The sequence below is a fragment of the Impatiens glandulifera genome, chromosome 1 (assembly GCF_907164915.1).
Source record: "Impatiens glandulifera chromosome 1, dImpGla2.1, whole genome shotgun sequence".
Taxonomy (NCBI): Eukaryota; Viridiplantae; Streptophyta; class Magnoliopsida; order Ericales; family Balsaminaceae; genus Impatiens; species Impatiens glandulifera.
In genome coordinates, this window is record NC_061862.1 from 68,926,339 (window position 1) to 68,943,520 (window position 17,182).

A 17,182-nucleotide genomic window follows, 5' to 3' on the forward strand; every position below is an offset into this window, starting at 1 on the left:
CCGATCGTCAAATTACCATAGAAGAAAATTCAGAAAATCATTCAAATGTTGTACATGGTGAAGAATGTTTTTCAAAAGTTCCGGTACATGGTGAAGAATATTTTTCAAAAGTTGCGGTACAAATTTTTAAAGTCGAATTGAGTTGCCAGAAATACAATATTATATCTCAACAAGGACTTCTAGCACAACCTCTAGACTCCCTTGTTTATTCATTAGCAGATTTTACCGAGAAAATACCACGAGATAAGCTTTCTAACAAAACTGAAGAAGCGACTCACCACTATCTTAAATTCTACAAAATCAAACACAAAGACCGAATCAAAATTTTGAGAAAACTTTTTCAGATTAGCAAGTTAACTAACTAACCAATCCATAAAATTTAGTGTTTGATCAACAATATTTTATTTGATTAATCTTTAACTTCTTTTAATAATTTCACCATTTTTTTAGATTGAAAATATTTTCTCATATGACTTTGTTATCTTAATTTTTTTTATAAAACGACATAATGTCATTAAATAAAAAGACCCGAAAAGGGTGAAGAATTTTAAGAGCTCATGATTTAGGCGGCAAAACAATTTTTTTGTCAAAAATGAATGAATTAACAAGATGAAAATAAAAAAAAACAACCAGAATGAGAACAAAATTGAAGGAAGCAATCAATGAAACTTAGAGTGCCTTGAAATCATACGTAAGAGTAAATTTCTCATATGCAATATTTCATCTTTGACAAATCAACTAATTTCTTTCACAAGTGAGAATTCGTCTTCATTTTCACATCATTTCGAACCCTTGATAATTTTCATGCGTTCCTCTCCATCCAAATATAATAAATATTGTTTGTAATGAAGCACTTAAAGATATTTGAACTAAAGTCATTACCTTTTGTCTTTACAATTACCTCAAATTCTTTTATTTCCATATCAACTAATCAAAAAAAATTATCATATTTTGTAGAAGAAAAAATTATTATTTCAATATTTCTCAATTTCTTGGAAAGAGGTGATAACTTGTTAAATTTAACCCAAAATTTTGTTGTCAAATTTTTAATAATATTATTTAGTTTTTAAGATGCAAGTTCTAATCAATGAAATTAAATTATTTTTTTATAAACTATTACCTATAAGAGTATTAAAACAAAATTTGTTTATATATTATGACATGTGAGTAAAATTAAGATTATCAAAAAGTATATTAATATTGCCATTATACCGTTCATTAACAATACTAATAATTGAACCATGTCTTGTCCAATAAAATAGTTTCCTAATCTTAAAATCTAATTAGAACACCTAACAATTTGATTTGAATTATAAATAATAAATAATAAATAATAAATAATAAATTAAATACTGGATAAAATAATTACCCATAGAAATATGGTAACATGCTTCATAGATAAACTAATAACTCTGGCTAACTATAAAAACCAAATAAACTAATAACTATAAATAAAAACCATATGTTAACCTAACTACCACCGAGTTCATCTGTTTTGGATCTATGGGCCTCCATTGATGTGAAGCGGCTGTGAATTCCTGCCATTGCTACGATTCAATGAAAAAAAACAATAAAAAAACAGTTAGCTATCAATTGACCATCAAATAATGCACGTATATAACTAACTATACATTATTCCCTGTTCTAAGTCATCAACTGCCAAACTAGAATTTTCCGATAAACCCATCCCTAAGAAATTATGGTGATGATCATCTTCAACTAGAGTATTTCCCGATACTTCATTTTTATTTTGTGTGAAAACACTACTAACTGAGCGATTACGACTGCGTGATTCCTCTCTCATTTTGGAGTAGGCATAAGAACCCGAACCTGTAATGGGATGATAATATATTCACGAAGAAAATGCTCTGTTTTAGTTGTGAATACTTATGTGGTAGCACAACAACCCTAATTAGACATACCTTCAACAAGGTACGGAGGCGGGTAAAACTGAAGATAGCAGAATGTAGTCAATACATACCTGCAGATAAATAACCTTTTTACTATCTAAGACGATTAACATTTTCTTTTTTGAAAATAATCTCTGGCAGGGGTGTGAGGCTAGTAGAGCAACTCACCACTGTCGTCATATGGACACTTCAACCCAGGGGCGAAGCCATGATGAAAAATTACCTGGGGTTGACTCCAACTTGCATCTCAGATTTAACTTTCTATGCTCCGCCTTTTTTTCAATAAAATTTTCACGATTAATAGAAGATGGAGACTCGTCATGCCCTCTCAATGCACACGCTTGCAAATTGAGCCACCGAGTGCTTTCAATAGTTTTTGTAAGCCGTAATCTATTTTTTTTTTCATCTGAAAACTGTGCATTCAGTAATTTGTCAATATGACAAGGATACTCATTAAATTATCAAGATATTCAACTTCCCTATTATGTGGTGTAATATTACATCCTATATGCATAACAAAAGAGCATTTATCCCAATCATTAACTCGCTTTCAATATTTGAATCCATCTATTATAAATGTAGGTTTTTGGGGTTACTTATGTTCAAACAAGAAACATGGGAAACAAAAAGCAACATCTTTCAAAAGAGAATATTCTAACAAAGTAAATTTCTAAAACCAATGACTTTGGAACCGTCGATTTTGATTTCCAAATTTTGTCGGCGGGTACTCATCCTTAATAGGTTGATATGACCCCATCTTGATATAAGCTCGTCTAATTTCATCCATTTGATTAAAATGATATTTCTATATCGAAATACGTAACGCTGGATCAAGTTTAAGAGAACTTACATCAACATCAATTATAGGAGATTTGTTAGGTTCTTGAGCAGGGATATCAAATTCTTTATTTAAATACCAAACCAAATCAATGTAACTATTTTAACTTGTTTATTAATATTAATTTATATTTTCTTATAAATTTTTGAAATAGTTTAAAATTAAGAAATATAAAACACTATTATTATTTTAATTTTTATATTTTACCCTTATAAATAACTTGTACTATTAATTACATTGAAATAAATAAAAAATAATGTATAATTATTATATAAATATAATTTTAAAATAAATAATATTATTATATGATTTACATTATTTTATATATAATTTTTTATACTTTATTTATATATTAATTAAAATTTATGTATTATTATAAATATTTTTATATTAGAAAATATTGTTAGTATAAAATAAAATATTAATAATTATGAATTAATATATAGATAAAAATTATATTAGTTTTTAAAATTAAAGTTGAGGCCAGGGTTTAATGACCTGACCAGGTTCAAAGTTTAATTACATAGCCAACTGGGCTATTATGAGTAATATGTTAAAAATATATATAAAATATTTTATTTTAAGTTTTTAATTTAGGTGGGGCTGGAGCCCACCCTAGCCCATGCGTAGCTCCGCCACTACTTCAACCGTAAGCTATTGAAAACTCGGTTAGTTGGGTAAAAGGACATTAGTCTTATGGTTATAATTTAATGAATAAAGAGTATATTGATGATGAGATATTCGGTTATTTTATATTAATCTCAAAAACCCATATTGAACAAGGACTAAATAACACGTCATCAAACAAGTCTCAAAGCTATTAAAATTGGGGTTAAACTTGGACCTCTTTTAACATATGGGGTTTGAACTTTGAACTGCAAGATAATGTTCAAACTTTTTAACATGTGTGCCATTTGGGGAGCTTTTTCCTAACAGACATTCTTTTTTCACGAAATTATTTAGTGTTAGATATTTTATTAGTTTAGAAAAAGAAACATTAATCTCTTCTTCCTTGACAAAAGCCCCAAATGGCTAATGTACTAGCATTATATGCCAAAAGAAAACTAAGTTCAAGTCCCAAATAGTAATTGATAAACTTAACACGCAATGAACTCACCTAGTATACCTCCTACTGCCACATCTTGCTAGTGGTGCCAGTAGTCGTCAACTCTAGAGACACCAACAAGTGATGCAACGAGTAGCAGGGTAAAAGAGATTCACAATTTGGCTACATGTCCTCTTCGGTCAAACACCTTGATCTTTCCATATAAATACAACGACATAAATCCTAGACCGACAAAGAATTCTGGCAAAGAATACTACAACAAGAAATTAATAAGATTTTGAGTAAAGTATTGGAGGACTATTTTCGTTGAATATCAATAAGATACTTACCCCATGTATAGCCACTTAGAAAAATTTTATGCCCTTCCTTTATCACATGTTTATTTCCATGGAAAATAACATTTCTAATCAAATCATAAGCCTAACAGTAAGACATGAGACACCACACTTAGCATACTTTTAAGATAAAACCGCAGATTCTATAAAAAAATTAAATATGGATTTGTTCCATGGTGTGTAAGCTAGCACGATCCCCACAGACCTACCTCCACTTCAATCAAGGATTCTTAGTGGGAAAACCGTATATTCCATATTCATTTCATTTAAAATTATTTATGTCCTATCATTTAGATCTGAACTGTAAACTGAACTTGGTATTTATAAATGAAGCCATTATCTAGAGAAATTGAGTAAAATACATACATCCTTTCCATCTGGGAAGCACCGCCAGAAGAAGTCGGGTCTAGGCCGACCAACAGCATCCTTTATCGCATTTGTTAGAACAGACGTGATGAGGACAGAAAAAAGTAGGCCTTTTTTTTCTTAAAGCTTATAAACATAACATTTCACACAAGGAACATAAAGTAAAGATTTCAGTTTTACCTAAAGTTGCATGATGAAGATCGTATACATCCTTCCTACGTAAATAAACTCTTAGAAAAATCAAGATAGAAAAAATAACTGCATATATCTAGCAATGGAAAGGAACACTATTCATAAGTTACACGACCTATAAATATTTCTCTAAATAAAAATAATAGAAAAAGAACATACCGGAACAGCCCATGGAGGAACTGTATTATCTTTCAAAGAATACTTGAGGTCAGACATCATATCCTTCTCAACAAACTGATAGAACGGACTGATTGTATTCAAAACATAATATATCACACCAAGAAGCAGTAAAATGAGTCAATCATGCAAGTGGATCCTCGCCACTGTAATCCCATGGGAGTAAAATGAGTCAATCTTGCAAATGGATCCTCGCCACTGTAATCCCATGGGACCTTACAGTATGTGAACCGAGCTCAGCTTCTCTGATTCTTTCGTGTCGATGACAACAAAATAAACTCGATCACAAAATGAGATGGCATTATATGACATTGCTTATTGAAACACAAAGAAAAATTATACCTCCTGATCCATATCTGTCAGTTGAAAGTAGAATCTGTTGGAATTAAGCTAATTCCAATTAATGAATAGAAATAAGATTGTAAATAAATAAAATCAAATAAAATTCACACAAATTCAAACGTGAATTAACGGTGAATTTAATTCAAATTATAATTAAATATTAATTGTTTAATTAATATTTAATGCCTAATTAGAAAATTAAAGCATAATATTAGGATAAACATTTAACTTTAATTGGCCTATTTGCTAACGTATGGACTCTTCAATTAGCTAGCATTAGCATTGAATGTCTAACATTGCATTTCTGCAACTAAACGTATAGGCTGATGTTAATTAGTTATGGATTAATTAACAAATGAATGAGCAATATTTATTTCTAATAAACGTTTGGATGGTTTTATTTACAGGTTTAATTTTCAGCAATATATACCCATTCATTATTCATTTTACAAATACTTCATCCTTCATCTTTCTCACTCTAGAATTCCAAAAGCCTTCTTCTTGTTTTGTGAGTGTTCTTCGAGTTCTTCCTTCGATATTTTCCGTTGAAACCCGGTGATAGTTCAGGTACTTTATCAAGCTCATTGTGTAGTGATTCCGGTGCTGAATCACTACTAGATTCGTTGTACCCTGGAAGACAGTCATCTGTGACAAACTCTAGCACACGGGGAGACGGTGAAACTGTTTTAAGGGAAATGTGTTTAACACATTCCTCGAATCAACCATCAAATACGGTGATATTGTTCTTCGTATATCTTATTTTATTTTTATTTATTTGTAACATCGTATATATATATATAGTTTTCTGTTATTTTTCAAGACAAGATTTCTAACAATCTTAAAACAGTTTCTTTGTGCTAAGCTATTTAAGAGCTTGCGCCATCGAATATTTTTTTGTCTTTGATGTTTCAGAAATACGAGTCGCGGTGTTGCGAAAGAGATAATGCTCATTTCGAAAAATAGAAATGATTCATCTTAAGAAAAAAAAATCAACAAATAAAGATAAGTCTTTATTGTATATAAATATGTTGATTATTAACACATATGTTCTTATGTTGTTAAAGCTTAATTTTATAAGCTAATATAGTTTGATATAAAAAATTTCTTAAAGAACTTTAGTATGTATATTCATTATATAAATATTATATATAAAATAAATTAGAACATAATTAATTTAATTTATTCTAGTTTTATTTTGAAGATTTGTTTGGTTATTAAAATTATTAATAATAATGAATGAAAATAAGAAAGTAACTAATATGTTAGCTTTCAATTTTTATAAAATTTATGGTGTTAAAATTAATTATAATTGAAACATATGGTTTCAGTTTTAAATAATTAATTATAATATATACCTTCTTTTTAATTAAGCAATATAATTAATAAGAATATGGTAGGAAGATTTAATAAACAAAGAGAGATGATATCTTTATTTATGCATTGTTTTATATATTACATTTTATTATGGTAATAAGTTATCGTTTTAAATGTGCATATATTCATTTGTTGACAGAGTCTAGTCAAATATGAAGTATAAGTTATCTCTAGAAAGAAGACAAAAGGTCATAAAAGCGGTATAACAATGAAATGGCGCATTGGCGCAGTTGTTCGAAATTCAGACACACAAGGAGGCGAAAGGTCCATAGTTCGAATCTCATTTTAGCCAATGTGTTATAAAATGACACAAATGTTAGTCATTTATGACGAAACCATTCAAATTTTTTCTATAGAAATTATTAGATGAATGTGTTAAAAAAATGACACTAGTCATTTATGGTAGAATCATTCAAATTTCTTGTATAGAAATTATTATATGAATGGATAGACAATGATTTCTTGGTAGAAATCAGACTAGTTAAAATGACTTTAGTCATTGATGTTGAAACTATATTAAAATCATTCTAATTTCTTGTGTAGAAATAATATGAGATGAAGGATAGTCAATGATTTTTCTTGGTAAAAATCAGAATTGCTAAATTGACTCTAGTCATTGATGTTGAAATCACTGCAATTTCTTGTGTAAAAAATTGTGAGATGAATGATATCTGATATATGATTTTAATCATGGATGTTGAAATCATTTTAATTTCTTCTATAGAAATTATTAAATGTGAATTGGCACACTTAACGATTCCTTAAGTGCTGAAGCCATTCTAATTTCTTGTGTAGAAATAATAGAAATTTAATTTGCTAAAATGATGTTGTTATTAATATTTTGAGGCATTTAAATTTTTTGAGATTAAATAAGTTATTTGTGTTAGAACTTATTATAAGCATGCATTTAAAAAGACACAACTATGTTAGTCGAAATTGTCTTTGCAAAAATTGTCTCGGTGAGAACAATTTACCCAAAGTTATTTTTGAGCATGCATAATCGTTTCACGTCGATTATTGTTCAAAACATGGCAATGTAAGTGCTTCGATTAAGATATGAAATATATTTACAGTTATATTTAATTTGATTATGTGCTAATTGATTATTAATATAAATCATGCATATTAGCTAATAATATGATGGTTCATGTTATTCATAATAAGTATGTTTATCTAGAAATTTATATATATATATATAAATTAAGATTTATTTTCTATCTATTTTTATTTTAATAGATAATTTTGAAATTTGTCACAAATCATGTGTTCTTTGATTGACAAAGATTTGTTATAGAATGTTAAAGGTCATCTAATTAATTAAGAAACGAATAATTGATGACATGAATATTTATTTATATAATTAGTTAGTTTTATATTTGATTAAAAATAAATGATCAACATTCTAATTAATTATCATATATTTTTTAAACGATATTTTTAATGATAAATGAAGTTGTATATATATTTGTTTAAGAATATATATGACATATTATGTATCTGATTTATTGACTATATATATTATAGTTGTTTTGTCATCGTGGTGACTAAAATGAAAGAAGAATAATATATAATATCATATATATATGGATATATTAATTTTGATTTAATATAATATATTTGATAATTTTGAAATCAAATAATTACAAGCAAAGTATTGTTTGATTTGAGAATAATGTGGCAAACGTGCCGATATTACGGGATGCAAACGTGCAACCGGAAATAAATGTTTAAGCGACTTCGGTCAAAGATGCTTGAAACATTATGATTTCTTTTGTATAAATCATGTGATATGGTGAATATTTATTTGATTAAATATTCTAATTTCTTTTATAGAAATTAAGTGTTGAAATAAATATTTTAATTGATTAAATATTTTTAATTTCTTATGTAGAGATTATGTGAAGAATGATTTATAAATGAATAAACTTTCTAATCTCTTGTATAGAAATTATGATTTATTCAATTAAATATTTATGATATAGTTATCTTATTCATTGTATGATAAGTATAACAAAAGAAAATTGTAAAAGAATTGTGTGACAATTTCTTGATTAGAAAATGATTGATTTAAATCATATAAGTGTGTGATTTAAAAAAGGATACCAACACGAATGTGGGGGCAAATATTTTTATTGATTATAACACAAAAATAATTGTATATATTATGATAAATAAAAAGATAATTTATTGTTAGAGAAATATGTTCTCTATAAAAAATAAAGTTGCGCAACTTTACAAAAAGAAAGAAAATAACAAGAAAATGTCTTGTTTATATTTGCTGAGTTGGTGCTCAAATCGATATTTAAAATTTGAGGATTTTGAAATCAAGAAACGTGTCATATTTTGACATTGCTTTCATAAAAATTTTGAAGAATCAATGTCTTCAAAAAGATTTTATGAAATAAATGAAAAGGAAAGTTTATAAAGTCTTGATATGACTTATAATAAATTTTATAATAATGATATGAAAATTTGATCATACTTTTATTAAAAAGTGGATGTGACAATTATATATATCATGAAGACAATGAAAATTATTTCATTACGTGTCTTTTGTACGATATTTTATCATTGAAAATTACGATAAAAATGATTAAATCCATTAAGGATTTGAATTGCACTACACGAAATATCATGTTGTTATCAAAAGATATATTGATATTATTAAATGAAAAATTTTACGTCTTAAAGTGAATATGTTTATACTTAGAAGTGCAATCTACATATGGAAATCTTTTAAGAAACTTATGATGGATAGATTAAACGTTATAATCTATATTTTTGACTTATGTCGAAAAATAAAATATTTTTATGTAAAATATATAATCGTTTACACGAAGGAAGAATAGTTCAAAGACATTTTGTCTACTAGTTAGCCAAGTAAACAATATTTTCATAAAAAAAATTAAATGATAAGTATGTACGAATGACTATGCTTCTTATTAGAAGATGTTCCAAGGTTAACTAAGAATGTACCAACATAAATTTCTAATTATTGTGATAGTAATTAGAAATTGGACAAGCTTATAGTCAGTGACAAGTCTAGACATACACGTCTTAGACATAATGTCATTAAACTATACTCTCTAATGGAGTTATCAAATTTGAATATGTAAGTCAAAGATAACATTGTGGATCCACTAATCAGATTATTGAATAGAGAGGTAGTTTGAAGTCTTTTGAGACATTAGCCTACTATAAGTTGCTATGAAGAAAAACTCAACCTATGCAGACTGGAGATCCCAAGAACTGGGTTCAATGGAACAACCTAATTGTACTGACTTGGAAAGTTATTGTTGAGGATTAATCCTATAACAAAACAATATATATTTTGACGAGGATAAGTATATTGCTTTTAATGATTCTTTGTGAGCAAAGAGATCACCTATGTGAGGGAGAAGTGGGGCCGCTTCGAAAGAATTGCACGGCTCAATTCTAGACCCTCTCACAGAACCAGGCGCGTGTTCCATGGCCAAAACGGACACAACCATGAGAGCTTGACATGTATCAGGGAGAATTCTATGTGAAAATGTGTAATCGTTTACACAAATGGCAGAATAGTTCAAGGACATCGAGTCTACTAATCGGCTAGTAAAGTTATATACTTTCATAAGGGAAGGTTCAAAGGGTTACACCTACCTATCCTATGTAGAATTCAACTGTTGAACCTTTCACCGGGTTAATCTTTCAATTTCCATTAATGTGGGGGATTGTTGGAATTAAACTAATTCCATTAATGAATGGAAATAAGATTGTAAATAAATAAAATCAAATAAAATTCACACAAATTCAAACGTGAATTAACGGTGAATTTAATCCAAATTATAATTAAATATTAATTGTTTAATTAATATTTAATGCCTAATTAGAAAATTAAAGCATAATGTTAGGATAAACATTTAGCTTTAATTGGCCTATTGGCTAACGTATGGACTCTTCAATTAGCTAGCATTAGCATTGAATGTCTAACATTGCATTTCTGCAAATAAACGTATAGGCTGATGTTAATTAGTTATGGATTAATTAACAAATGAATGAGCAATATTTATTGCTAATAAACGTTTGGATGGTTTTATTTACAGGTTTAATTTTCAGCAATATATACCCATTCATTATTCATTTTACAAATACTTCATCCTTCATCTTTCTCACTCTAGAATTCCAAAAGCCTTCTTCTTGTTTTGTGAGTGTTCTTCGAGTTCTTCCTTCGATATTTTCCGTTGAAACCCGGTGATAGTTCAAGTACTTTATCAAGCTCGTTGTGTAGTGATTCCGGTGCTGAATCACTACTAGTTTCGTTGTACCCTGGGAGACAGTCATCTGTGACAAACTCTAGCACACGGGGAGACGGTGGAACTGTTTTAAGGGAAATGTGTTTAACACATGCCTCGAATCAACCATCAAATACGGTGATATTGTTCTTCGTATATCTTATTTTATTTTTATTTATTTGTAACATCGTATATATATATAGTTTTCTGTTATTTTTCAAGACAAGATTTCTAACAGAATCTATATTATCAGTCTTGATGCACTCTCTGTATATGAGACCCAATGGACAAGACATTAAACCACATATGATTTTTTGGCAAATAAAAGCCTATTTAAAAAATGGTCATCTAATTATCAATGCAGATAAGATAATTGTGATATATAATGAAAGTTTCATAGCCACAGAAACAAACAAAGAAATAGATTCACAGCACAAACGGAGGATTAATTCATTCATTTGTAACTGGATTTAAAATCTCCTAAGATAAAACCTAATATAATAATCAGCCAATCAAATTAATACGGAAAGTAACATATATCGTTACATAGAATCAAGAGATTCAATCAAGCAAGTAGAATGCAGAATGAACTCCAGATCTAGACTCGATTGAAGCAAATGTTTACAAACCTGAAAGAGACATTTGAAATTCACAACATGCCACGAAAAGTTAATGATGAATAAAAGTCACAACGATTGCGAGAGATAAGAGAGAAAAGAAATATGTATACGTACAGATCATTTAAACGAGGATGAAGACTTTTCTTTCACATAACGGCCAACCATGTGAAGTAAGTGCTGAATACTAAAATATAAAATATATAATAGCGGTAAACGGTATGAAAAGATGAATAAATAATGGAGGAAATCCGTAAAAGCGTCTGGATGTGATTGTTTCACCTTTCCGGTTTTTTACGGCAAAATTAGAAAACCTTTCTTTCTAAGAAATAAGGACCGGTCTCCAGCCACGCGAAGAAGGAGAGATTTGATTGTCTCGATGATGATGAGCATGATCTTCGTTGAACATGCTCTATAATCATACAAGCCTTCCACGTTCAATCTAGACGGATTCTAAGCGGTGAGATTGAGACCAACAACAATGTGCATTTTTTAGCACAATTAAGCGTTTTGGTTCGTGGTACTAGTTATATAGATGTAAGTTCTTTGGGTATAACTTATATAGGGGTATTAAGATGTATAAATTATATAGATTATTGGTGTTTGGTTGAAATAATAAATGTGATATAAATTTTATAATTTTGTGATTGGTTCGTGGTATAAAAAATATTAAAAATAATTAAACACTATTTTATTCTTTTATTTATATAAATTATTTTAATATTTATTATTAATTATATTTAAACTAATAAAAAATATTAGTTTAAAAATATTTAATAATGCTATATGATAATATAATTTCTTTTTAAATATATTTTATTTCTTATAATTAAATAAATTGTTTATTAATAATTAATACTATTAAATATATAATAACAAAATCACAAATAAACGAATCTCAATATCAATAGATCGTTATATGTTGTGGAGACTTAATAAGAATTTAGGTACCTACCAAGATAAAAATAAAAGTTTGTTATATTACTTGAAAATAAGACTATCTAAAAACAAAACCGACTAAAACAAATATGACTTAAATAATGTAATCTAACATAATAAAAAAATGCATTTAAATATTCTATGTTTACTACCAAAAAAATTGTAGTGAAACGTTTTCATCGAAGAGTTAACTAAGAAACTTATTGTTTTAACTTATTTGTATATATTTTTTGTTAAACATTTCTTAAATAAATAATTATTTTATTTTTGATATCTCTCTTTTCACTTCAGAGATTATTGGTCAAGAGAGTGAAAAATTAAAAAATCTATTTACATTTTAAAGGATAGCTTTCATCAATGGGGGTAACTAAGTCCACTTCCCCGTTCCGAGGAAGAAAAAGACAATAATTTTGGAGAATGAGTTTAAAAAAAAATAGAAATTAGTAAAGGTTAGAAATTTATACCTTGTGATATCTGTTACAATTTTATACCTAATTTTAGGTATAAATTATACCCTTAATAACACTGTAGATATAATTTATTTTAACCAAACATTAATTTAATTTTATTGTAGATATCTTTATCCTATATCTATAGTACTGTACCTCCAACCAAATAGAGGCTTAAGGATCTTAATTTAAGTTAATTAATTTTATTTCCTTTTAAAAAAATAAACAATAGTTATTTTCTTTCTCGTTTTCACAGCTTTTTTATTAATTTTTTTTAGTACTTATATTTGAATTTATGTTTTATTTTGTTTAATTTGGTATATTATTTAGTTGTATCGGATTTGTCATCCCGAATTTTTCTAATTCAAATAATATTCTACAATTTTGTTAGGTCGTTTGATGCTCATATTTGTTAATTATCTTTGATGGTCATTTTTTTGAGTTTGTGTCAATCTTATTTTAAGGACAAATGAGATAAAATTGTCAGATTTATAGTTATTTCTTTTTTTTATTTAATTAAAAGTTATTAAACTAATCTTTCTTTGGACGCTCTTTTATATGTGTCCATCATTGATTTTTTTTTTCAATTTATCATTATTTCATCGATGGTTAGTTATGATTTTAGATAAAAAAATTTGGCGTCATTTATCAACACAAAAATAATTTTCACTATACCTCAGAATATTTTGTAAACATTTTATCGACTCGATTTTTCGACACCGCCGATTAGTTTGTTCAGTTTATTATACATTCTTACTCATTGTTATAGACCTTAAACGACTTCGTATTTGAAGTCACATCAACAAAAATTTCAAGAAGTTTAAATTTTAAACTTAAGAATTTTAGTTTTAGTTTTTATTTTTATCATATTATTTAACGTTTTATTTTGTATTATTTATAAAAAAAAATTTCATATATATAATTTTTTTTTTGAATAAAAATAGAATTAACTATTTATAAATAAAAATAATAATTTTTTTTAAAGTTGAACCATTTACTAATAGATGATTTAATATTAAAATTAATAATTTTTAAAATAATTTAATTAGTTAGACAGTTATTTATCTAATATATTATAAATATTGTATTATTATTATTATAATTTTATTATTTATTATAATTTTATTATTTATTATAATAATTAATAATTGAAATATATATTATTAAAAATAAAGTATGATGCCTAAATTTTGATAAAATCGTAAGTATAATTTTAAGTTAATATTAAAATTATATAATAATATACTTAGTTGATTATAAATATATATATATATATATATATATATATATATTTATTTATTTATTTTTACAAATTATTATTATTGTTAGATAATTTGAATTCATAGGAATTAATATTATAATAATAGATAATAGATAATAGATAATTTGAATTCATAGGAATTAATATTATAATAATAGATAATAGATAATTTGAATTCATAGGAATTAATATTATAATAATAGATAATAGATAATTTGAATCCGTTGGAATTCGAAATCCTAAACCGTAGCCGTTTGTTGATTTATATAGGAATTATATATATCCAAATCCTAAAACCCCTTAAACCCCTTAAACCCCCTTCCGCAAATCGGAATCAGATATTTCCCATTCTTCAAGAACACGTCCGCACCACCGACGACGGCTTCTCTCCTCCTCCGAAGCATCTAGAGAAATCGAATCATTTGCTTGGCGGTGTAAAAACTTCCAGAAGCAGGGGAGTTACCGGTGGAATTAGTTATCGGAAAATGCTTACGGAAGAGTAAAATTTACATAGACAGATCGTCGTACAACAGCATCGGCAGCGGCTCACATCTCAGAGGTTTGATAATGGATCCATGTCCCGTCGTATTGGATCCACTACTGGTTCACGGCGCCGTGATCTTTCTGATTCGTTCTCGAATGGAAAATCGGTGAGTTATGATTATTGTCTGTAATGTTCGACTGAATTAGGTTGAAAATGATGGTTTGAATAAGAAATCAATCATATAAGAACTGACATGATCAACTTTTTACTTTCTGGGATTTGAACTTTTAAGGTTACCTTTTTTTCTCAAAAGGAGAATTTCTTTGTTTATCTGTTAAAATTCATGAACTGTTTCTTCTAATTACATCAATTATATTGGATTAGTTGGAAAACGAGATCTGTTGTTGTAATATCCTATATTAGGGTTTATGATGTTTCAATTGGTACGGGTGTTCCTTTCGGGAAGCGATGCCTTCCGTATTTCTATTCAGTTGTAATAATGGTTTTCTTTATGTTCATCTGAATCGTTTTCTTTAAATGCATACTATTTCTTATAATATATATTCATATGCCTGACTTATTGTTTTATTTATTCTATTAGTTTATCAGATGATGTTTGAATCGGCTGGTGTCGGTGCATTTTTCTTTGGAAAAAGGAAAGATTATTTCACCTGTCTTATGTCCGGGACACTGAAATGAAGAGGTATGAGAAGATTCTTTCTTGCTTATAACAAACAAGAAATTACAATGCATAATTTATTCTATTTAGTTAATCGTTGATTGAAAACCTAGAGAAATTACAATGCATTCGATCGTAACAGGTGCGAACAGAGGAATTGGATTAGAAATATGCAGACAGTTGACTTTTAAAGGCATAACGGTGATTCTGACTGTTAGAGATGAAAAAAGAGGAATCTAATCTTAAAGAGAGTACTTACCGGAGGAGGAGATGAACTACTTGACATCTTCCATCAGCTTGATGTTGCAGATCTGTCTACTATTCCTATCCTTGTTGATTTAGCTAGATCCAAGTTCGGAAACTTGATATATTGGTATATTCTTCGTTTCTCTCTCGAAAATTTGAATTAAAAACAGGACAAATAGGTATCGGTTATTTTTTATGATACTTGCAGGTGATAAATGCTGGGAGAATAGACTTGATGCCGATGCAATGAAAGTTGTTGCGGTATGATTTTTTTTTAATGAAAATCAAAATCTTATTTACTGATTTCATCTTTCTTGATTCTGTTTTTTATTTCATTGGTAGCCTGGAAGAAAACATTCAGATGATTGAAACATTTATTTCACTCCAGCTTTTTGATTCACCAAGGATATTGTCAATGTTTCTTATTTATTGGGAAAACTGAAGGTATAAATTTCTGTTTTTAGCGGCTGGAAACTTCATTTTTTATATTTTGATGCTTGAATTTTAACCTCTGTTTCTATTTATATGTGTGACTTTGTCTTTTGTGTTATTTCTTGTGTTGTAATTGGCTTTATTTCGTTGATGTTGAAGGAGTCGTTATTTTTCAGGAATTTGAAGATCTTGGGTCGGCGTTGAAAGGAGTTGTATATTGTTTTTCATCTCTTTCCAGAATTCCAAAATAGATTTATCTAGGTATAATCATAATTCTTTCATCTTTCTATCTTAATCTATTATATATAATTGTTTGAATAATATTATAAACATTTATTTATTGCAGTATATTAACCTTGATTGATGAGTTCAAGTAAGTTTTTTTAATTTGTTTAAATTTATATTATCTTACTATTTAAGATGCATACTACTTATTAGATGCATGATAAGTTTATCCAACTTAACATGTATCTAAAAATTTATGATATTAGTTTATTTATTTTATTTTCTATTAATATCTAAATTAAAATTTAATTTCTACATTAAACTTAAAAATTATATTATTCATTTTTATTTTCTATAGAAACATTTTTTCTAAAACAAAATATAATTTAAATTTAAATGTTACATTATGATTATTAAATTATATTTATTAAATACTCATTCTTTATTTTAATAAAATATAATTTAAATTTTTAAATACATAATTTTTTTTATTTACCTAATTTTTATATTAAACATATTTTTAAAATTTATATCAATTAAAATTATTATATTATTTTTATAATATTTATAAATAATTTTAAACTTTGAATTAAACTTATATTAATCATTAATTCATAAAAAAATATTTTATATTTTGCATTAAATATTAAATTTGATTTAAAATGTAAATTATCTATAACAAATATTTTTTATATTTCTTGTATGTAGAATATTATTTATTTTTAAATATTCTTTATAAAACATATTTACATTAAATTTGTATTAATTTTTTTAAATATTCTTTATAAATAATATAAATTATAAATTAAAGCATATTTACATTAAATTTATATTAAATTTATTAATATTGTATTTTTTATTTAATTAAATATAATTTAAATTTTCATTAATTTTTTATTTAATTAAATATAATTTAAATTTTAAATACATAAAATTTAAATCAAAATTATTACTTTAATTTTTATTATTTTTAATATAT

At 26.9% G+C, this 17,182-nt stretch overlaps 1 pseudogene; it reads right to left on the bottom strand.

The window, feature by feature from the left end:
- Nucleotides 1-1,470: 1,470 nt before the first annotated feature.
- On the bottom strand, nucleotides 1,471-14,541 carry LOC124931270 (annotated as a pseudogene).
- Between the last annotated feature and the right edge of the window lie 2,641 nt (nucleotides 14,542-17,182).